This window comes from Phascolarctos cinereus, unplaced genomic scaffold (genome assembly GCF_003287225.1).
Source record: "Phascolarctos cinereus isolate Bilbo 61053 unplaced genomic scaffold, phaCin_HiC Scaffold_726;HRSCAF=1367, whole genome shotgun sequence".
In the NCBI taxonomy this organism is placed as follows: domain Eukaryota; kingdom Metazoa; phylum Chordata; class Mammalia; order Diprotodontia; family Phascolarctidae; genus Phascolarctos; species Phascolarctos cinereus.
Genome location: NW_027556098.1, coordinates 181,243,733 through 181,267,534, shown reverse-complemented (window position 1 = coordinate 181,267,534; position 23,802 = coordinate 181,243,733). Strand labels below are relative to the sequence as shown.

At 35.2% G+C, this 23,802-nt stretch overlaps 1 pseudogene; it reads right to left on the bottom strand.

Annotated features, from left to right (window-relative positions):
• Nucleotides 1–15,568: 15,568 nt before the first annotated feature.
• On the bottom strand, nt 15,569–23,355 carry LOC110207139 (TATA-box-binding protein pseudogene; annotated as a pseudogene).
• Nucleotides 23,356–23,802: the final 447 nt, after the last annotated feature.

The window sequence follows — 23,802 nt, the reverse complement described above, 5'->3', positions numbered from 1 at the left end:
CATTAGTCTTTAAATCACTCATTTCCCACATGTCCTTTCAAACTGAACCCTCCCTTAAGAAAAGGAAAAAAAATTAAGCAAAAAACATATAATGCAGAGAATGGTTCTAATAATATCTACAGTAGTAGAGGAAGGAGACATGTCTCATTATCTCTTCTCTAGGACCTCCACTAATGTTTCTATTATTTTGAATTTGGCTTCCTTTTAGTGATCTTACATTACTCTAGTCATTGTGTTTCTTGTTCTCTTGGTTCTGCATATTTTGATCTGTATTTGTTCATTTGCCTTTTTTTTAAGCAGGAAAATGTAAACAGGAAAAAATATATCTTGGCCACAATTTAAGCATTCAAGAAGTTCTTGGGAAAAGTGTGTAAATGTATACATTATAATCAAGTGCAATGAAAACAGCAGAAGGGAAAGGGGGTAATTAGGAATAAGTTACTCAGTAGACGGTCTCTGAAGTTTCATCTAACACTGGGATTCTGTAATTCGGTCATATCTGTGACAGAATTAAAAGCCTGGGATTCAGAATAAAGGAGTTTTAGATGGCTATCACTGTCTTAAGACGATGGAAACTTTTGTTTCCATAACTGGAATATTAAGAAAGGAGTAACCTCTGGATTCAGCCTTATTCTGTCTTCAAAAGTATTTCTTGGATCACATTCCATTGATTTCCAAACCTGTGGCCAAAAAACACATTCTTTACATAAGTATGAATGAATAGGGCCAATCCTGCAAACCCTAGATACCATGCCTTCTTGTCTTCTCCAGCAGATTGCTTACTCCTCATCTTTCTATAATCTTTACTTCCTATTTATTTGCTCCTCTGCTGCCTACAGATACACCTAAGGCTTTTCCTTTCGGGAAACAATAATAACAGCAACAACAACAAAACCAAAACCCTTACTAGACTCTACCATCTCCTCAAGCTTTCATCCTCTGCCTCTTCCCTTTCAGAGCCAAAACCCTAGAAAAGCTCTTTTTATCCATAGACTTTTTTTGGGGGGGGTTCAGTTGTTTTCAGTTGTGTCTGACTCTTTGTGACCTCATTTGGAGTTTTCTTCGCAGAGATACTAGAGTGGTTTGCCATTTCCTTCTCCAGCTCTTTTTACAGATGAGGAAGCTGAGGCAAACAGGGGTAAGTGACTTATTCAGGGTCACATAGTTAGTAAATGTTTAGGCCTGGTGCCCCATCCTCTGTGGCATCTAGCTGCCCTAGACCCCACCTTGCTACTTATCAGTCTTTTACCCTCTGGCTTCTATCATCCTTTCTCAGTCTTCATCTTTCTCAACCTCTTTGCAGAATTTGATCCTCTTGGCCATTCCTCTCCTCCTGTGTTCTCTCTCCTCTTTGGGTTTTCATGACACTGCTCTTTGTCTTCTTTCTATTAGGCCATTCCTTTTCAATCCCTTTGGCTAGTCAATCATTCATCTCAAGCCCTTTCCCTCACCTGTCAGCGAGCTCCAAGTACGTGCCCACACTTGACTGGATCCAAGTTATTTATGGCACTGGAACATCAAGTTGGGTCAGGTATCTGAAACTCAGCACATGTAAAACCAAACACATTATCTTTCCCCCACTTCTGCCTCTCTTGCTAACTTTCCTGCTTCTGCCAAGGGTATCCCCCACCTTTCAATCACCTAGATTTGCAACTTTAGTATTATCATTGATTTTTCACTCTCTCTTACCCCATCCATCTATACATTCAATGGCCAAATCTAATCTAACTCCATAACATCTTTCATATCCATTTCATTACTCTACTTAGTCTAAGCCTTCATCACCTATCACCTGGGTTACTGAAACCACCTCCTAGTTTGTCAATCAATCAACAAACATTTATGAACACTTGCCTTGCATCAGTCATTATACTAAACTCTGGGGATGAAAAAACAACATGCAATTAGCTATGTAAATACAAGAAATATACAATGTATATAGAAAATCTCAGACAGAAGTGAATTAGGGGGAGCAGGCAGGGAGAGGAGGTGAAGAATACTGGAAAAGGGCTTCAGAAGGTAGGATCTGAGCTTTGAACTTTGAGCTGAATCTTAAATAAAGCCAGGAAAACTAAGAAACTAAGAAAACTAGAAAACTAAGAGGTGAGGAGAAAGAGAATTCTAGGCCATTCTGAGGTTGGCCATTGCAATTTATGAAATGAGGAGACAGAGAATTTTGTGTGACAAACAGCAAATAGGACAATATAGTTAGATCATAGAGTGCATGGAAGAAAGCCCAGAGTAAGAATAGTGGAGAGGTAGGAATAAGCCATGTTGTAAAGATTGCTAGGGGATTTTATATTGCAATCCATCTTCCACATGGTTATTGAAGTAGAGCAGAACTCTAATGGGTTGTCCACATGGCCTGAATGCCAAACATGCAATTACCTAAAAGACTATTTTACAGGGAACTTGTACAAGGAAAGCACTCACACAGAGGTCAGAAGAAGTGGTACAAAGACACTCTCAAGGTCTTTGGGAAGAACTGTAGCATCAATTGTATGATATGGGAGACACTAGCACAGGACTGCCTAGCTTGGCATGCCCTTACCAGAGAAGGTGCTGTACTCCACAGGCAAAGCAGAACTGAAGTAGCACACAGGAAATATGAGCGGGGCAAATCCAGTGACATCTCCATCCCAAACGTTCTGATGGATTATTTGTGCTTGACCTGTGGTAGAGCCTTCTGAACTCACATTGGACTGATCAGCCATGGCCAAGCACATTGGACCCTGACCTCAATGTCATGATGTCATTGGTCCTCTTTGAAAATGAAGCCTGAACAACAACTAAGTTACTTTCCTAAAGTGCAGGTCTTACCATGTCATTTCTCTACTCAGTAAACTCTAGTAGCTCCCTATTGCCTCTGGAATAAGATTATAAAATGCTTTATTTGGCTTTTGAAACTCCCCAGAAACTAGGTTCAACATACACTTTGAAACATATACATTTTTCCCCTTCCTGAATTCTACAATCCATCCAAACTGTAATTCTTGTTGTTTTTCAATACTCCATCTCTTGTCATACTACTTTTGCAGAGGTTGTCACAAGCTTGTAATGCACTACCACTTCACTTTGAGCCTTTTAGGATTCCCCCTTTTTATCCAAACTTCTATTTAAATAGAACCTTCTACATGAAAATATTTTAAAACCCCCTTTGTTTTAGTGTTCTCTCTCACCAAAACAACTATTTTCATTTATTTTGTATATAGTTTGTGTACATGTTGTCTCTCTTGCTAGAATGTAAACTCCTTTTTTCCCTTTGTCTTATCCTCAAAGTCTTGGACAGTGCCTGGTACTGTTGATTGGGTGAATGAATTGAAGAAGTGAATATAGAAAGAAGGTCAAGGACAGAACCTTGGGAAGCCATTGAAAGGGCCAAGAGTAGAGACTTAGGTAAGACACAAAAAGTCAAGAAAATAGGAAGAAGAAAAAAGAGTAACCAAATAACCAAGGAAGTTTACTATTAGAGTAATGACATTCCATAGAGTATTCATATTCATATGTAATGACATTACATAGAATAATGACAACATAAATGGTGTATAGAAGTCAAGAATTAGAAGAACTGAATTAGAACAAGAATTGATATTTGAATTAGAAATATGTGATATTTAGCAAGAAATATGCTAGTTGAAGATGGAGGGTGGATGTAGTGCTGGTTGATAATACTCGCCTTAGCGCACAGTAAAGACTGAAATTGTACAGTGTGCTGAAATAATAAACCAATTAAAAGTGCAGGATATCTCTTAGGATTTCTGAGAAAGTGTTTTGTTAAATGTCTTATAGAAATGTATTTACATTTGCCAGAATGGTAAGATTCCCATTTACCCTTCCCTCCTCTGCATTTCCCTTTCTCTGTCTCATTTGCACTTTAAAAAAGGATCTTTGTAAGCCAAAAGAAAAATTTTTTTCTCTTAGAAAAGTTTCTAATTAGGAGAATAAGTGTAGGAGACAGAGAAATTGTAGAAGAAGTGGTATTAGAGGAAGGGATCACTTATCTACCACCCTTTTCCTATCTCACTCAACTATTCATCCAGACTCTTTAGTTAGAGTTCTAGGAGAGGAGACAGGTGACCTCCCTGCCCTAAATCTGGTCCAGGATAGTTATGGAGATTATTGGGACACAGGGCCTTAGGCTGGGAGCTAAAGAATCACATTGGAGGCAAGTTACAGGTCATGAATATGGCTAGAGGTGGCATGACACAGGATTGAATTTGGGGTGAGGGTATCTGAGGTTGCTTTTTGCCTCTATTACCTGTGTGTACCTACCCAAGTCATTTTACTTTTTAGATCTCAGTTTCCTCATCTGTTAAGTGAAAGACTTGAACTAGATCACCAAGTCTGACACTGATCCTGTGAACTCAACAAACATTTATCAAGCACTTGCTATGTATGATATAGTGTGCTAGAGATGAGGGGTATAAATCCAAATACACATATGCACATGTACACACACACAGACACATGCACATCAGCTGCCTTCAAGGAGCTTATGATCTAATGGAGGAACACAATATATACAAAAATAAATAAATCTGAGCTAAAAGGAAGAGGAAAAGAACCCTAAAAGCTGAAGGGATCAGAAAGGGCTTCAGGTGGCATTTGAGCTGATCCATGATGGTAGGTAACTAAGCCTTTTAAGAGGCAGAGGGGAAGAGGGAGGATATGTCTGGTAAAGGAAGACTATGGGAAACTATAGAGATAAGAAGTAGAATATGAATTCAGGGGACAATTAGTAGTCTACTTGGGGTGGAACATAGAGTGCATGAAAAGGAGTAATATGAAATAACATTAGTAAGGCAGATTGCAATAAGATTGTGAAAGATTTTAGATGCCATATTGAGAGTTTGCATGTATCTACTAGGAACCACTGAGGCTTCCGAGAAGTGGAGTAACATGATCAGATTTGTGCTGGTTTTTTCTCCAGTTGTATAGAGGAGACAGATTGAAAAAGAAAGAGCCTAGAAAGAGGGAGACCAATGGTCACAGAATCATAGATTTTGAGAGTTGGAAGGGACCTCCATGGCCATATAGTCCAATCCATATCTGAAAGAAATCCCCAACATACCTGAGAAGTGATTATCTAGCATATGCTAGATCTTTCAAAGATCTTCAAGGAGGAAAACCTCACTACTTGTGGAGGTAGTCCATCCTATTTTTAGCAAGTTTTTAACATCAAACCAAAAATCACCTCATTGTGACTCCCACGTAACTGTCCAGATGAAGTCTGACAAGGACAGCGTATACTTCTCTATTCTTGGAAACAGTCTTTTTTAATGGAGCTCAAGATAGAATTAGCTTTTCTGGCTGTTGCATCACACTGCTAACTAATATTAAATTCGTAGTCTGCTAAACTGCTCTCCAACCACGTCTCTTCTGTCTTATAGTTGAAAAGCTGATCTTTTTGTACTTTGTGTAAGACTTTACATTTTTCTATATTGAATCAGCATTTATACAGTATTTATCTTTCCACTCAGATTCTTAGTCACTTTCCTGTCAAATTATGCTGATCAAGCTACATGTCATTGTTCAGTATTTCAGACTCTGTGATTCCATTTTGGGGTTTTCTTGGCAAAGATATTACAGTGGCTTGCCATTTCCTTCCAGTTCATTTTTTACAAATGAAGAACTGAGGCAAACAGGGTTAAGTGAGTTGCCCAGGGTCACATAGCTAGAATGAGGCCAGATTTGAACTCCAGAAGATAAGTCTTCCTGATTTCAAGCCCAATGCTCTATCCATTGCACCACCTAGAGCTCCTAAGGCTACCTGTCTGTGTTACTAAGACTAGTAGATTATGGGATAGTATATCTCAATCTTCCTTTATTTTCTCCTGCAAAATTTTATAAAGAGATATTTTATGAGTGCATAAGAACTTTACTATGTGTGACTGAGATATTGAGCAAACTCATATCTTCTTCCTTACCTGTCACTTTTTCAAAAATATGAAACTAAGGATAACCTCCAAAATCCAACAAAGGAATTTAACAAAAGGAAATAAATAGAGTCAGCTAGAGAAAGAAGCCAACAGTAGACCAGCCATTTATCACACACACATAATCACACTTTGAGTCATATCATAAGCAAGTATTTCTGAATTCTGTATAATTTTTGTACTGAAATGCTTTCTTTTCTATAGTATTGACCTACACAGAAATAGAGCAGTTGTCAAAAACAATGAAGCAATGATACTTGACATGACCTGCTTTTGAAAAAAGAAACGAACAATCATATGCCAAGTCTGAACAAAAGAAAGAATTAAGGAATATCTTCAATGAAAAAAAGTATTTAACTTTTAAAATATTTAAATAAAACCTAAATAAACCTAACAACAATAACAGTTCAAACAAACTAACAATATAAACAACAAAATCAAATACAACACCATAAACACCAATCTATTTATTGTTGGCTTAGAAGTGTATTTATTTACATTCACAAAATATCATCATATTTGCCTCTTTTTCACATTATAATTTTTGCCATTTTTGTTATTTTATATATGGTCAATATCTATGTATGCATCGTCATCACTTCATTGAAATCTTTCCATATTTTCTTATTTTTTTTCCACCAGACAATTATTCTATTTCACTTCCCCAATTTATGTAATCCTTTCACAATCACTAAGCATAGGGGTTACTTCTGAGTTTGTGTTATCAAAATAAAACTTCTATGATTTTTTAATAATTTGATCATTTCCCCCCCTTTAAATCTTATCCTTATGTTATATAGTCCTAGGAGTAAGATCACTGGGTCAAAAATATGATGAGTTTTATAATACTTACCATATTACCAGGTTGCTTTCCAAAAAGATCATAAGAAGCAGCAACTTTGCCATCACTATAATTATTTTGTACTGAGCATGGCAAGATTGAATTTTATCATTTTGAACTCATTGCCAACTTTGTGGACATAAAGAAGTACCTCAAGGTTGTTCTGGATATTTCTTTAATTGTGAGAGATTTCGAATGGTGTTCAAAGAATCTTTGAATGATAATGCTAGAAGGAACCAGAGAGTTCATTAAGTCCAGTCCTCTAGTATTAGAGATGAGAAATCTGAGACCTAGAGAGATTAAAAGGCTCATCCAAGGTCACACAGTAAAGTAAGTAGAAGAGCAGGAATTCACGTGGTTATGAACAATTTACGTTTTATCATTCATAAACTGCCTGTTTGACTCACTTTACTATTTGTCTTTTGGGAATGAACACTACTTAAAATTGCGCCAATTCCTTATGAATTTTGGTTGCCAAGTTTATATCTGATATATGCAGAGAAGATGTTTTCCTTATCCTTTTTTTCCCCTTTCACTTTGGATTCATTGTTTTGTTGCAGTATATAAAAGGGAAGTTTATTGAATTTTTACCCTCAAAGCTTGGATCTTTGAGATAATCACAAACTAGATTACTATGGTCATTTCCTACTGTATATTGTGTACCTAATCTATTCTGATGATCTACCACTGTATTTCTTAGCCAATACCATATTGTTTAGATAATTTCCTCACCCTAATATAATTTGAAATCTAGTGCTGGTAGGCTACCTCCTTAACATTTTTTTTCATGGATTCTGTTGATTTTCTAGACTTTTTGTTCTTCCAGATCAATTTTGTTGCTATTTTTTCTAGTTCTTAGGTAGTTTGATTAGTATGACACTGAATAAGTAAATTAATTTAGGTACAATTGTCATTTTTATTATATTGTCTTAGTCTTCCCATGAACAATTTATATTTTTCTAATTATTTAGTTGTGTGAAAAATGTTTTGTAAATGTGTTCATTTGATCCCTGGGTTTGTCTTGGCAGGTAGACCCCAAAGAATTTTATATTGTCTGTCATTATTATAAGTGTAATTTCTCTTTCTATCTCTTGCTGTGGAATTTTGTTGGTAGTATATAGAAATTCTGATGATTTATTGGATCCATTTTAGATCTTGCAATTTTGTTAAAGTTGTTAATTATTTCACTAATTTTTTTTTGTCAATTCTGTAGGGTTCTCCAAGTGTAATAATTATACCATCTGCAAAGAATTTTAGTTTTGTTTCCTTATTACTTATTTTTATTTACTCATTTTCTTTTACTTGTCTTAGTGCTATAACTAGCATTTCTTTTATGATACTGAATAATAACAGTGATAATGGACATCTTTTTTGTTGGTGTTTAGTTGTTTCAATTGTGCTCAACTCTTTATGACCCCATCTGGGGTATTCTTGGCAAAGATACTTGCTATTTCCTTCTCCAGTTCAATTTATAGATGAGGAAACAGAAGCAAAAAGGTTTAAGTGACTTGCCCAGGGTCAAACACCTAATAAGTGCCTGAGGCTGGATTTGAACTCAGATCTTCCTGACTCTAGGTACAGCATTCATTTTATTACACCATCAATTAGCCCTAATCTGATTGGGAATTTTATTCCTATTAGAGATAATACTTGCTCTTGGTTTCAGATAGATTACTACTTATCATTTTAAGAAAGATTCCATTGATTCTCATGTTTTCTAGTGCTTTTAATAAGAACAGGTGTTGTATTTTGTCAAATGCTTTTTCTGCATCTTGATATAATTATGTGACTTTTGTTGTTTTTTTTTTTGTTGTTGATATGGTCAATTATGCTTATATTTTTCTTACTATTCAATTAGCCCTGCATCCTTGGTATAAATTCCACCTGGTTATAGTGTATCATCTTCGTGATATATTGCTGTAATCTCTTTGCTAGCATTTTATTTAAATTTTTAGCATTAGTATTCATTAAGGAAATTGATCTATAGTTTTCTTGCTCTGTTTTTGCCCTCCCTGGTTTAGGATCAAAACTACATTTGTATTGTAAAAGGAATTGGGTCGGACTCTTTCTGTCTATTTCCTTCTGCAATTTATTTAACATTTCCTTTAAGAATTTGGATGCTATGGTACAGATATTATGTATAGTACTGATTTAACTTCATTTTCTATGGTGCCTTTTAGCAAGATGCAGTTTCCCTCCTTATTCCTTTTAATTAGGTATATTTTTACTCTCTTCTTATCCTGTCCCTCATCTAAAGTCTGTTTTGCTTCTGATGACCTCTTTCTTTTATCTGTCCTCCCTTTTGTTACCTCTCCCTTTCCTATATTTACTTCCATTCCTCCTTCCCTGTTGGGAAGATTTCTTTTATCAGTTGATTTTGTGTGTGTGTGTTTGTGTGTGTGTGTGTGTATTTTTTTTCTTAGATATGAGTGAGGTTCAAACATTGTCCTCCCCAAATCATTTCCCCCTCTATTATAAAAGCTCTTTCTTGCACACCTCTTTTATATGAAACAATTTTCCCTCTTCTTCCTCTCCCTTCCCTCTTCTCCCATAGCATTTTTCCTTTCTTGCCTATAGATTTTTTTACATCATCCCAACATAATCAACTTACTCCTGCACCTTCTTTTTATGTAGAATCTTTCTAACTAACCTAATAATGATAAATTTCTTAGAAGATGCATGTATCATCATCCTATATAGAAAGGCAAACAGTTTAAATTTATTGAGTCCCCTATGATTTCTCTTTCATGTTTACCTTTTTTATGCTTGTCTTGAGTCTTGTATGTCAAAGTCAAATTTTCTATTCAGCTGTGGTCTTTTCATTAGGAATGCCTGAAAAGCTTTCATTAAATGTCCATTTTTGATGGGTTATATTCAGTTTTGCTGGGTAAATTATTCTTGGTTCTAATCTGAGCTCCACTGCCTTCCAGAATATCATATTCCAAGCCCTCTGTTTCTTTAATGTGGTAGTTGCTAAATCTTGTGTGATCTTAACTGTGGCTCTATGGTATTTGAATAGCTTTTTTTCTGGCTACTTGAAATATTTTCTCTAGAATTTAGCTATAATATTCCTAGAAGTTTTCATTTTGGAATCTCTTTTAGGAAGTGGATTATTTTAATTTTTATTTTGCCCTCTGGATCTAAAACATCAGGACAGTTTTCCTTCAGAATTTCTTGAAATATGATATCTAGGATCTTTCTTTGATCATGATTTTCAGGTAATCCAAAAAACTCCTAAATCATCTCTTCCTGATCTATTTTTTAGTTTAATTATTCCTCTTATGAGATATTTCATGTTTTCTTTCATTTTTTTCATTTTGGACTTCATTTTCTTTTTCTTGATATCTCATGGAATCATTAACTTCCATTTGCCCATTTCTGCTTTTTAAGGAATTATTTTTTTTCAGTGAGCTTTTGTACCTCTTTTCCCATTTGGCCAATTCTATTTTTTTTAAGGTGTCATTTTCTTCAGTGTCTTTTTTTTGTACCCCTTTTACAAGGCTGTTAATTGTCTTTTTCTTAATTTTCTTCCTTTGGTGTCATTTCTTTATCTAGTTTTTCCTCTACCATTCTTATTTGAATTTGAAAAAAAAATTACCTCTTCTAAGAATTGTTGGGCTTGTGATAAATTCACATTTCTTTTTGAGGCTTTTCTTGTAGCTGTTTTTATCATGTTATCATTATCACCTTCTCAATTTGTGTTTTGATCTTCCCTGTCAACATAGTTTCTTTTTATGTCAAGTTCTTTTTTTGTTGTTTGCCCAATTTTCCAGATCATTTCTTGACTTTGAATTGACTTTAAATTTGGACTCTACTCCCAGGATGGTGGGGGTGGGGTAGTGTCCTAAGTATCAGGCTGTTTTGCTCTGCTGGTTTCAATCTAGTTCTGGGCATTTGGAAGTTTTTGTTGTTTCCAAGGTATTATGATCTGGGGAGATGTGTGGTCACTGCTCTTTTTATTTGTGCTTTGGCCTTTACACAGGAAGGGCCCACGATCTCCTGAGATTGTAATTGATACTGTTCCTCAGGGCCCCTGCTCCTTGGGACCTGAAGCAATACTGCTCCTCAGGTTCCCTTGTTCCTTTGTGTACACAATCAGTAGTATTCCTCAAGGTCTTTGTACTGAAAGGGATATTGCTCCTCAGTGCCCCTGTTCCCTCTTGACAGAACTCCCTCTTTGCCCTTGAACTATGACTCAAAAATGGGTGTAGGCAATGGAATTACCAAACAGAGGTTGGTTCTACATCTAGTGCTAGCACATGGGTACCCTGTAATCTTTATCTGACCAATTACTGGGTACCATTACTATCTCTTGTTTGAGAGCTCCAAAAACTGCTGCTTCTTCTGTAATCACCGTGTAGTTCCACCACTGGTGTTTCATCCATGTGTATTCTAGTCTAACTTCCACATCCATGTCACAGATCTCTCTTTCTGATCTCCCATGTTGTCTTGGGCTGGAAGAATGAATGTCTCACTCAGAACTTTGGTTGGCTCTGCCACTCCAGAATTCAATTTGAGGTGTTTTAAAAATTGTTTGGATTGTTGAAAAAGCTCGGCTGAATGCTTTCTCTACTCTACCATTTTGGATCTGCCCCAAGTGATTGTTCTGTATACTATCTTTGTATATAAAAAGAAAATTGCCTTAGGGTGCTTAGGACCTGGTTCTCTGTTAATTGTGCAAAGCAACTCAGGTAGAGAGTCAGAGCAGTTTGAGCAACAATTGGATGACAGTGACAGAGTTCTCAGCTCCTGGGCTAAAGCAGCCTTGAAGACAATCTCTAAGAATTAGTTCCAACAAGTTCCTCATCCCTAGAACTGTTCTATCCTAATCCAAAAATATAAACTGGATAAATATAAAGACCAGAGATAGGAACTTTTGATCCAATCAGAAATCACTAGACATAACACAAACCAAATATGATAAGTATACAAGGAAAAGGAAGCGAGGATCACATGCAAATCCCTTGAATCGTTGTCCCCAATTTAAGGTATGATAGGATAAATTCCCTGCTGTCCACCAGTACCTCTGATTTCCATGGGAAGCTACTCACTACCCAAGGTTTCCTACAGGGATAAGCAACCACCTTGCTTCTCATTACAAAGGAGAGCACAAAAGCCATAAAAGTTAAAGAAAAAATAGATCCATAATCCTATATTCCCTACAATGTCATATAAGTTGAACAACCCTAGTTAAACAAAATCATAATCTCATATTTCCCCCAAGTAAACAAACTTCATCAGACAAACTCTCTATATAGGTAATCTGTCAGTTATAGATTAAATTACATTTAGAAGATTATCAAATAAGCTGATTGAGGTGCAAGATTTACACATTCCTAAAGAGTCAGGAACAGTTGAGTTTCTTCCTCTGGATTTTTATCTAAAGAATGTTTAAAGCTCTACATAAACTTTCACATTCCATGGGACAGGTTTTGGTCAGTTAATAATATTGAGGAAAATATTAACCAAAATTTTTGGGAGGAATGGTGTTGGGACCTGAATAAAAAAAAGGAAAAAAAATTCTTGTAATATCACTCATAACAGGACTAATAGATATCATAGGGTCCATGAACCTGATTGAGAAAAAAAATGCATCTTTATGTTCAGTAACCTTTGTTTTCCTTTGTAATCCCACGTATTTTAATTTATGCATTTAAAAGCTTTATTCTGAAAAAGGGCCCATACAGTAGGAGAGGAAGAGGCAGTGCAGCAGAGGAATTAAGTTCTAGGTTTGGATTCAAGAAGGCCTGTATTCTGGTTATATCTCTAACATTAGCCATGTGACCCTGGACAAGTAGCTTAACTTCTAAGTGCCTCAACCATCTTCCTAGGACTTACTGGCTTACAGATGTTTCCTCTGTCTTTTGCATAAAGGAAGAAACTGAGGCTCAGAGAGCCTTACTGGAATAACCTGCTTGGGGTAAATTGGTCAGAATTAGAGACGGAATTTGAGTTTAAGTCTTCTGTTACATTGCCTCTCTTCCCCTTGAGCCTGTCAAATCTTTGCCAGCTGTGTGGTTGAAATGTAATTAGAGGAAACAAAGATAGCCTGAAAGATCATAGGATCATTGATTTGGACCTGAGCCTTAGAGGTCATCTTGATGCTCTCATTTTGCAGATAAGGAAACAAAGCCCAGAGATGTTAAATGGCAGGAAGCAAGTGGCAGACCCAGGATTCAGTCTCATGTACTCTAACTTCCATATCCAGTGGTCTTTCCACTCTATCTCATCTCCTGGGGAAAGGGACAATGGTGGCCGTTTTAACTTGAGAGGATGGATATATTGCTAACGGAGACTGAGCCACACTTCATGGGTAACCAAATCCACAGGTCTAGATGAGGCTTGTAAAACAATCTCTGGAGCAGTCTTTCTAAGTCAGGGGAGGAAAATGATTTTAAGGAAATCTATGCAGAAACAGTTCCAGATGCTGCTGACTATTGTTTCATATATTTTTTTTTCTTGAGATGTTGTTCTATGGTTGCTATTTAATGGTTGCTACCCATGCCTCCACCTCCTTTTACTGATTTGGGTTAGACAATAGAGAACATCATTTAGCATGCAAATGCTCGTGTTGAAATTTCTCCTTACATGCAGCATTTCATTTTGTATCACTGATTTCTCACCAGAGTTCTAAAGTTAACTAATGTTGATATAGAAAGTGCTTTATGGTCCTCAAAGGGTCATGTCAGCATGAATCATTTAATATTTTTATTATCACTTCCATTTTATTGAGGAGATGCTACTGTGTTGGAGGAAGGATAAATGTTCTACAAAGACTGTGCTAGAGTTGGAAAGTTGAGTTCCAAATTGTGAGAGTTTAAAAGATAACTACTTGGAGAAGTAATTTAATCACAGGAGTTAAAAAAAATCAATAAAACTTTCTGAAAAAGAAGGAAAATTAGGCTTTGGTATCAATGGACCTGGTCTCAAATCTCTGCTTCGATATTTGCTATCTGGATGACTGAGCAAATCACTTAAACTCTTTGGGCCTTGGTTTGCCCATTTGCAAAATGATAAATCAAGGTCGCTTCCAGCTCTAAATCTATGAACCTAGAAAAAAAAATTAATTCTTTTAATAAACATATATTAAGTGCTTATTCAGTGCCAGTCTCCAAGCTAGGATCTAAGAATAAAAAATGAGACATTCTCTATTTTTCAGGAACAGGGCAAACTTTATCTTTGAGTTTTGTCCACTTGGCTTGTTTTAATTTGCTTCCATTCTTCTACCCTGCCACTACCCTGATAGTCTATCCCTTGAAATCTTCTCTTCTGAACTTAATTCATTCAGGTCTAATTTCTCCTTTTTTTTTGTAGGCAGGAGTTGATTATTGATTAAAATAAATTGATTCATTAAATCTATAATTTCTTTCCATCTTTCTTTAAAACCATCTTTTTTCATTATTTTCCCACACTCAAGCATTTTTAATTCTAATTTTTCATGATTTTTGCATTTCCTATACTCCCCCTTTACTTATTCTTGTAATCATTTTTATTCACATTAATTTTTTCCTTGAATTCTTAAAATTGTTCTATTTGTGAATGTCTTGGAATATATTACACCATTTCCTTTTTTCATCTGTGTTTGCTTACAGTGTTTTAGTAGTTCAAATATTAAGCAGTATTTTTCCTTTCTCATTTTGCTCATTTTATTTTTGGATCATTTTTATTATTATTTATAGTTTTAAGCCATTTTTTCTTCTCATTAGTTTTTCTATTATTCAAATAGAGGCACATGAGGGGTCCAGTTCCCTTGTACACTCTTACTCAATCATCTTAACTGGAAACTGTCACAGAGAATGTGATTCTCTTTTGAATTTAAGAATATGCTTTTTGAATATGCTTTTTTGGTGCATCTTTCTCTCCCCCCTCCATATTTTTATTGGTTTTCAGTGACTCTCACCCATCAGAATAGCCATCTTTTGTAAGAAATAAGTAAACTCAAAGAAAACAAATCAACACATCAACCAAATCTGAAAATAAATGTCTCAGGCTACACCTCTAGTCCACCTTATCTCTTCTAAGGGGAAGGAGGCATACTTCAGTATCAGATCATTAATCAGAGTTCTGAAGCTTTTCAGTGGTTTTCTTTAACATTGTTGTGTTTAATGTGTAACATTATCTGATCTTGCTTACTTTGCTCTGCAACAATTTATATAAACCTTCCAAAATTCCTCTGAATTTTTCATATTCATAATTTTTTTTGTATAAATGGCATTTATTGTATAGAGTGCTCTGAGGAAATATGACAGTCCTGGTGTGAAAAGAAGAAAATATATAGCCAAGCTTTTTTCTATTAATTTACCTAATTTGTCCTGCAACACTGGAAAGGGAATGTGTGGCACAAAACAAAAACAAAACCCTTTTAAGTTATAAATCAGAAATAAACACTTTTAAAATGGTTTCATTTTATGGTAGAAATGTAAAAATTATAGTTTATGGATAAAAGTTTGAACCAAAACCCCCCAACAGTGGAAGTAGTTTTTAATACTTAGTAACATAGTTTTTGCCTTGTAAACCAACTTGTGAATTTCAATTGAGGATAAAAGTGTTCAAAATCTATAAATGGACAGTGCTGTTCCAAAACAGCCCCATAAAAGCAACTCAGAGTAATGCTGAATAGATGTTCTTCTTCAGAAATAATAATTTCTTCAACAATGCCAGGAAATGGCACTAGAAAAGTATTTTATTGTTTTAATTTGCAACTGAAAGTCCATCTCACTTTTGTGCCATACACAATAACCCCTTGTAATAAGACAACTTGGTAAAAAAAAAAATACAAATGTGAAAAAAGTTACATAGTTTTCCTGAATTCTTTTAGAATAGGGGAAATGTTTTCAAATACTTTCTGTATGTCTGCTCTTACCTTAGCACCAGTTAACACAAATTTTCCCAAAACAAAAATAAGCAGGACAATTCCGGACTTGATCATCCTGTAGATTAGGCCAGGAAATAACTTTAGCTCATAACTGCTAAATTGCTGATGTGTCAGTACTAGCCTTTCTAATCTTATGAGAAACTTCACATTACAACTCCCCACCCTATTTCTAATGTTAAAATCCAAGAACTTAACTGGAAAGCCCAATTTTTGTACAACTGCCATATTTCCTGGATGCTAATCTGGACTGTTCTTCACTTTTAGTTCCTTCGCACAATGTCTTCCCAGAACTGAAAACAAGAGCAGTGGTCCTTGGCTCTTTTATTCTCTTGATGACTGAAGCAAAATGCTTGGGATTGTATTTAGCATTTTGGGCATGAAGTGCAATAATTTTTTAGGTTGAGTTTACAACCAAGGTTGACTGTGGATTCAATGTTCTTTAGCTGTGGTTCAACTCCAGAGCTTTCAGACACAGGTGTGGCTGGTGTAATGGGGGTCATAGGTGTTACTGGGGAAGGTTCCAAGGGTGTGGTGCCCAGCAGAGGTGCTGTGGTAAGAGTCTGTGAAGGGAAGAGCTGTGGCGTTTAGCCATGAGGCGTGGACTGCTGGGTAGCTTCCTGCAGCAGCTGCCGCCGCTGGGCTTTTAGAATAAGAAGACTGCTTGTGCTTTGGACAGGCTGGAGAGTCAGTCCTGTACCATATGCATCATTGGGCTAAAGATAGAAATTCCAGGAGTCACGGCATTCTGAGGAGAGGCCAAGCCCTGGCATAAGGCAGCAAGCCATTGTTTTGATTCTTGATGTTCAGTTCCTTCTTAGACAAACTGAAGAGTTCTGCTCCCTTTGATGCAGTTTGTCCTTCAAAGCATTACAAGTATTTATGTCTTAGCTCCTTTCAAAACTCTTTTTTCCCCCATGAGACTATTTATTTTTTAAACATTTTAAATTTGTTTATTTTTAGTTTTCAACATTCACTTCCACAAGATTTTGACTTCCAAATTTTCTCCCATTCTTGCCCCTTCCCCCCTCAAGATAGCGTGCACTCTGAATAACCCTTCCCCTAATCTGCCCTCCCTGTTATCACCTCCCCCCCTGCTCTTATTCCCTTCCCCTTCTCTTTTCCTGTAGGGCAGGATAGATTTCTATACCCCATTGCCTGTATATCTTATTTCCCAGTTGCATGTGAAAACAATTTTTAACACTTGTTTTTAAAACTTTGGGTCCCAAATTTATCCCTTTCTCCCTCTCCACTCACCCTCATTGAGAAGGCAAGAAACTCAACACAGGTTATACATGTGTAGTCACACAAAACACTTCCATAGGAGTCAATTTGTGAAAAACTAACTATATTTCCTTTCATCCTATCCCGTCCCCCTTTTATTCTATTCTCTCTTTTAACTCTGTCCCTCATCAGAAGCGTTTGCTTCTGATTACCCCCTCTACCAATATGCCCTCCCTTATTCCCTTCCCCTCTACTTTCCTGTAGGGTAAGATACATAACTACGTGAGAATTTATTTGGCTGGTCTGTGCAGCTATGTACCTAGTGGGTTTTTTTTTTTAAGTTTAAAAAACTTCTCAATGAGGATATATTGTTAATTGAAAAAATACACTTTAAAAATAAATAAATGTAAACAGCAGAAATAGTAGGCACATCCTTTATCTAGCATAACAATAAAAATAGTATTACTTCATGGAACACAAATAAAAACATATACAAATGGAGACAATAATGAAATCACAAATAATGGGTCAAAGAATAACTAATAGAAAAAATAGTAATTATGTGAAAGACAGTGATAATGATGAAACAACATGCCAAAATTAAAGCAGTTAATCATATCTATACAAATATACATTAACAAAACAGAAAGGGAGATTAATGAGCTAAATATACATTGGAAAAAATTAGAAAGCCAAAAAAAAACCCCCTAAGTAGGTATAGTAGAAAAAATCATGAAAATTATTGGAAATATAGATAAAATGGAAACAAAAAAGATAAATAAGTAAAACTAAAATCTAGTTCTTTGAAAAAATTAACTAAATTGATATACCTTCAGCCAACTCAATTGAAAAAAGGATAGAAAATAAAATCGACAAAATATCAAATGAATAAGGTAAAATCATGACAAAATCAGAACACAAACAAATAGTGGAACCTACTATGAATAAGTTATATGCTAATAAAACTAATAAAATACAAAAGAAATAAAGGAATACCTTCAAAAATATAAAATACCCAAATTAACAGAAGCCAAATAAAGTTTTACATAATACAGTCTCAAAAAGAAATAGAACTAGCTATAAAGAAAATACCAAAAACAAAAATTTAAAAAAAACCCAAAACTTTCAAAACAAAAGAGCAACCCCTGGATCTGATTGATTTATAGGAAAATCTATCAACCTTTGAAAAAGTTACTACAATTATTACACAAATTATTATCAAAAGCTGAACAAGAAAGCAAGAGACAAATATACTTTTCTTACCTTTTTTTTTCTTTTTCGCTAGGTAATGGGGGGTTAAGTGACTTGCCCAGGGTCACACAGCTAGTAAGTGTTATGTGTCTGAGGTTGGATTTGAACTCAGGTCTGACTCCAGGGCTAGTGCTTTATCCACTGTGCCACCTAGCTGCCCTGACAAATTTACTTTTAATACCTAAACCAGAGGATGAAGCAAAGTAAAAAAGCTATGGAGCAATATCATCAATAAATGTTAATTCAAAAACTTTAAATAAAATCCTGTCATACAGACTGCAGCAATTAACCCAAGAAATCATTCAATTTAAACAAGTTGGATTTATACCAAAGATACTATAATGACTCAGCATTAGAAGAAAAAATCAACACAATTAATTATATTAAAAACAATAATATCCCCAAATCAGATGATTATTTCAAAAGATGCAGAGAAAGCCTTTAACAAAGTATAAAGCCCGTTTAAACTAAATCCCTACTATGGCAAGATAATACTATAAGGGCAATTAGAAGGAGTTTACATAGAGAAAGGGTGCCGATGTAAGGTGACTTTGGTAGGATGATATCCAAAAAACCCCACAACAAAATAAAGGGATGAGAAAGATTTGCAGCAGGCAAAGCTTAACCCTTACTCTTATCAGAATTGGTTCAAAGAAGGAATGACATACATACTCAGTTGTGTAGAGGCCCAGCTCTGGGGAATTGGAGGGCTTAGGCCAGCCCAGTCTTACCTGTAGTTTGTACTAAGCCTAACAGGATGTTGGCTCACCACCCCCCTGTTCTGTCTCCTGAGAACAGGTTGCAGGAAGGGAGGAAACGGAAAGGGTACAGGACAGGACGCAGGAAAGAAAGTAACAGACAAGGTACAAGGAAGTAAGGAAATCACTTAATTAGGTTTGTGCTTTTCATGGAAAATAATGTTACTATTGCTTGGTCCAGTACTATATAAGCCTGAGCCCTCAGATCAATAAACAAAGTTTGTTCTTCACATCTTCCACCTGGCCCATGATTCTTTCTCTCTTCACACTCTGCCAGCATCAGACCACGGCCGTGGACGCAGGCACTCGAGGCACAGTTGAATACAGAAATCTCTCTTATTCCATGAGGAAGTAAGAAGGGACTGGTATAATAGAAGGGAGGGTGGACTGGGTGATATGGTGATCAGAAGTAAAACATTTGTGAGAATGGACAGGGTAGGGGTAAGAGAGAGAATTATAAACAAGGGAAAAATAGCATGGAGGGAAGTTATAACTATAAATGTGAACTGAATGAACTCACCCATAAAATGGAAATGGATAGCAGAATGGATTAAAAACCAGAATCCTATAACATCTTATTTACAATAAACACATCTGAAGCACAGAGATACACACAGAGTAAAAATAAAGGGCTAGAGCAGAATATATTATACTTCAGCTGAAACAAAGAAACAAAAAAAGCAGGGGTAGCAATCATGATATCACACAAAGCAAAGGCAAAAGCAAATATGACTAAAAGAGATAAGGAAGGAAACTATATTTTGCTGAAAGAAGACAATGAGGTAATAAACATATATGCATCAAATGGCATAGCATCTAAATTTTTGAAGGAGAAAAAAAATGTTAGGAGACATGTTGCCTAATTATATACCAATAAATTTGACAATCTAAATAAAATGGATGAATATCTACAAAAATATAAATTACCCAGATTAACAGAAGAAGAAATAGAATACTTAAATAACTCAATCTTAGAAAAATAAATTGAACAAGCCATTCAGTGTAATTCCTAAGAAAAAATCCCCAGTGCCAGATAGATTTACAAGTGAATTCTACCAAACATTTAAGGAACATTTAATCCCACTTCTACATAAGCTATTTGGGAAAATAGACAAAGAAGTAGTCCTACCAAATTCCTTTTATAACACAAATATGGTGCTGTTGAAAGGAAAATTCTTCATTTTGATTTTCACCCTGATTAATGAGGCAAAACCCAGGACAGAGAGAATTTAAAAATTTATTATAAGTACATCAAAGTATTAACACATTGATGGGCTGATTACTGAAGATCAACAATGGCTTCAAGGTGGGAACAGCTTCTAAGAAATAACTTTAAGACAATCCAGATGGGTCCTTCTCAACACAAAAGGTTGGGCTCTTGAATCTTAGTTCTTTCCTGTTAGCAAGTTAGCAAGAAAGTGACAATTTGTAGGTGGGGTATGAGACAAAGAACAAGTAATTAAAAAACTGAAGACTTGGTATCTCCTTTCCCATCAGCAATTCCTCCAACACTATTTGATAAGGACAGCTAGGGAACTATGGGTAACTGAGTTAACTTAACTTTCGACAGTGCTGATACCTAAACCAGGAAGAGCCAAAACCAAGAAAAAAAATTATAGACCAATTTCCCTAATGAGTATTGATGTAAATTTTTTAAATAAAATACTAGCATGGAGAATATAGCAATATATCATGAGGATCATGCACTATGACCTGGGAGGATTTATACCAAAAATGCAGGGCTGGTTTAATATTAGAAAAACTGTCAGAATAATCCACCATATCAATAACAAAAAAGAACTGAATTCATATGATTATTTCAATAGATGCAGAAAATGCTTTTGACAAAATACAACAAGCATACCTATTAAGAACACTAGAAAGGATAGGAATCAATGGAGCCTTTCTTAAAATGATAGGTGATATTTATCTAAAACCATCAGCAAACATTATCTATAATGGGTATAAGCTGGAAACCTTCTGATAAGATCAGGGGTGAAGCAAGGATACCCATTATCACCTTTATTATTCAACATTGTGCTAAAAATGTTAGCTATAGCAATAAGGAGAAAAAGAAATTGAAAATTAGAATAGGCAATGAGGAAACAAAATTATCACTCTTTGCAGATGATATCATGACATACTTAGAGAATCCTAGAGAATCAAGTAAAATACTAGTTGAAATAATCAACAACTTTTGCAAAGTTGTAGGATGTAAATAAATGCAAATAAGTCATCAACATTTCCGTATATTACACATTAAAAACTAGAAAGAAGAGAGAGATATTCCACTTAAAATGACTGCAGACAATATAAAATTCTTCAGAGTTTGTAAGCCAAGATAAATCCAGGGACAACAGGAACATAACTATGAAACACTTTGCACACAAAGACAGATCTAAACATTTGGAGAAATAGTAATTACTCATGGTTAGGTCAAGCATATATAATAGAAATGATAACTGTATCTAAATAAATTTACTTAGTCCATACTAATCACACTACCAAAGAATTATTTCACAGAGCTAGAAAAAAATAATATCATTCACCTGGAAGGTAAAAAGTTCAAGAATATCAAGGGAATCAATGAAAAAAGATGTGACAGTTAGTGGCCTAGCAGTACCAGATTTCAATCTATATCACAAAGTGGCAATTGTAAAAACAATCTGATACAGGATAAGAAATAAAGTGGTAGAAAAGCAGAATAGATTAGGTACATGTTGTAGCATATTAAATGATGATAGTAATCAAGTGTTTTATAATCCAAAGATCCAAGTTTTGGGGGCAATAACTCATCGTTTCACAGAAATTGCTGGGAAAACTGGAGAGAAGTTTGGAAGAAATTAGGCATTGACCAACATTTCACACCATATCAAAATAAGGCAAAAATAAGTAAGTGATTTAGACATAAAAGGTAATATCATAAGTAAATTAGGGGAGCATGGAAAAATATATCTGTCAGGTATATAGATAAGAAAAGAGTTTATAACCAAAAAAAAAGGAGGATCATGGGAAATAAAATAGATAATTTTGATTACATGAAATTAAAAAAAGTTTTTGCACAAACAAAACCAATGTGATCAAAATAAAAAGGAAAACAGGAAATGGAATTTTTAAAAAAAATGTCTCTCTGGTAAAGATCTCATTTCTCAAATATATAGGAAACTGAGTAAAATTTATAAAAATAAAAGCCATTTCCTGATTGGTAAATTAGCAAAGGAAATGAACAGGCAGATTTCAAAAGAAATCAAATCTATCAATAATCATATGAAAAAAAGCTCTAAATCGTCTTTGATTAGAGACATGAAAATTTAAAAAAAATTCTGAGGTACTACCTCATACCCATAAAATTGGCTAATATGGCAAAAAAAGGAAATGATAAATACTGGAGAGACTATGGAAAAAAAAAGACACTAATGCATTGTTGGTAGAGTTGTGAAATAGTCTAACCATTCTGGAAAACAATTTGGAACTATAACCAAAGAGTAATAAAAATGTGTATACTATTTGACTCAGCGATACCACTACTGAGTCTTTACCCTGAAGAGATCAAAGAAAAGAGAAAAGGGCCTCTTTGTACAAAACTATTTATAGTAGCTCCAAATGCGGAGGTAAAGAATTGGAAATTGAGGGGATGCTCATCAATTGGGTGGTCATATATGATTGTGATGGAATATTATTGTGCTCTAGAAAATGATGAGCAGGATGGTTTCAAGAAAACCTGGGAGGATTTATAAGGACTAATGCAAAGTGATTAGATTTTTATATGAAGACAGTAATATCTTTAAAAATGACAAGTTGTGAAAGACTTAGCTACTCTGATCAAGACAAAGATAATTCCAAATATAGATTACATTGATATAATTCAATTTACACAACTTGGTTTTCTTGGAAAGCTTAATTGTTCATCAGACTAGCTCTTGTACTTGTCTATCCCTACAACTCTTTCATTGAAAAAGGCCACTGCTTAATTACTCTACTTTCAAAAATCTAATATCAAGAAGCATTGGGGGCAGATGCTGCATTGCATATCTCACAACATATGCAAGTACCTAACATATATTTCACATTAGAGTTACATACAGCAGTCATAAGCACATATAGAAAAACAATATATAGCACATATAGATAACATTGTATACAGTAGGCCAGCAGCACAATTTATATGTAATATATAGCACATGGTTTCACATAATAGACTATAATATATATCTAAACATAAGCATATTAACATATGTAAGAAAGAAATATAACACCCAGAATATATGACATTATCTATTGTTACATATTGAATACGTTCATACTATGCGCTACAACAATAGGCATTGTCTGCCTACATGAAATCTCTTCTTTAACCATTACACTTCGGGTTTCATACGTTCTCTTGATCCACAACCAAACGGTGATGATTCTTTTGCCATAAACTGTTGTCAGCTCTGAACCCTTGGTAACATCAGACCTATTGGTCTGCATTCCTACTCTCGAGTTTGTGTATAGTCCAGGCTGTCTATCATTGCCTTCAGGCACTGCAAATGGTCTCTGTTCCCCAGAAGCCTCCACATCTACAGCATTAGTCAGGAAAGGAGCAATCTCTGGATTCAGCTTTCCTTACTCTGTCTCTAGATAGAAGTTTCTTTCAGACCAAAACAGATTTGAGTGTCTACTTGGGCTATATCTCAATAAATATGTTCTCTACAAAAGTGTGAATGAATTCTGGTGAGGGAATAGATACAGAAAGTAGAGTAGAAAAATAAGGAAAAAACCTTGGGAAGATCCAACTTACCAAGAGTTACAAGAATTAAAACATTTAGGGAGGCATCAGGAATAAGAGGAGAAAGAAAAGAAGCAATCAGACGTATAAAGATTACCAAGTTAGAGTAGTGTTATGAAGACCCAATGAAGAAAAAGTTTCAAAAGGTG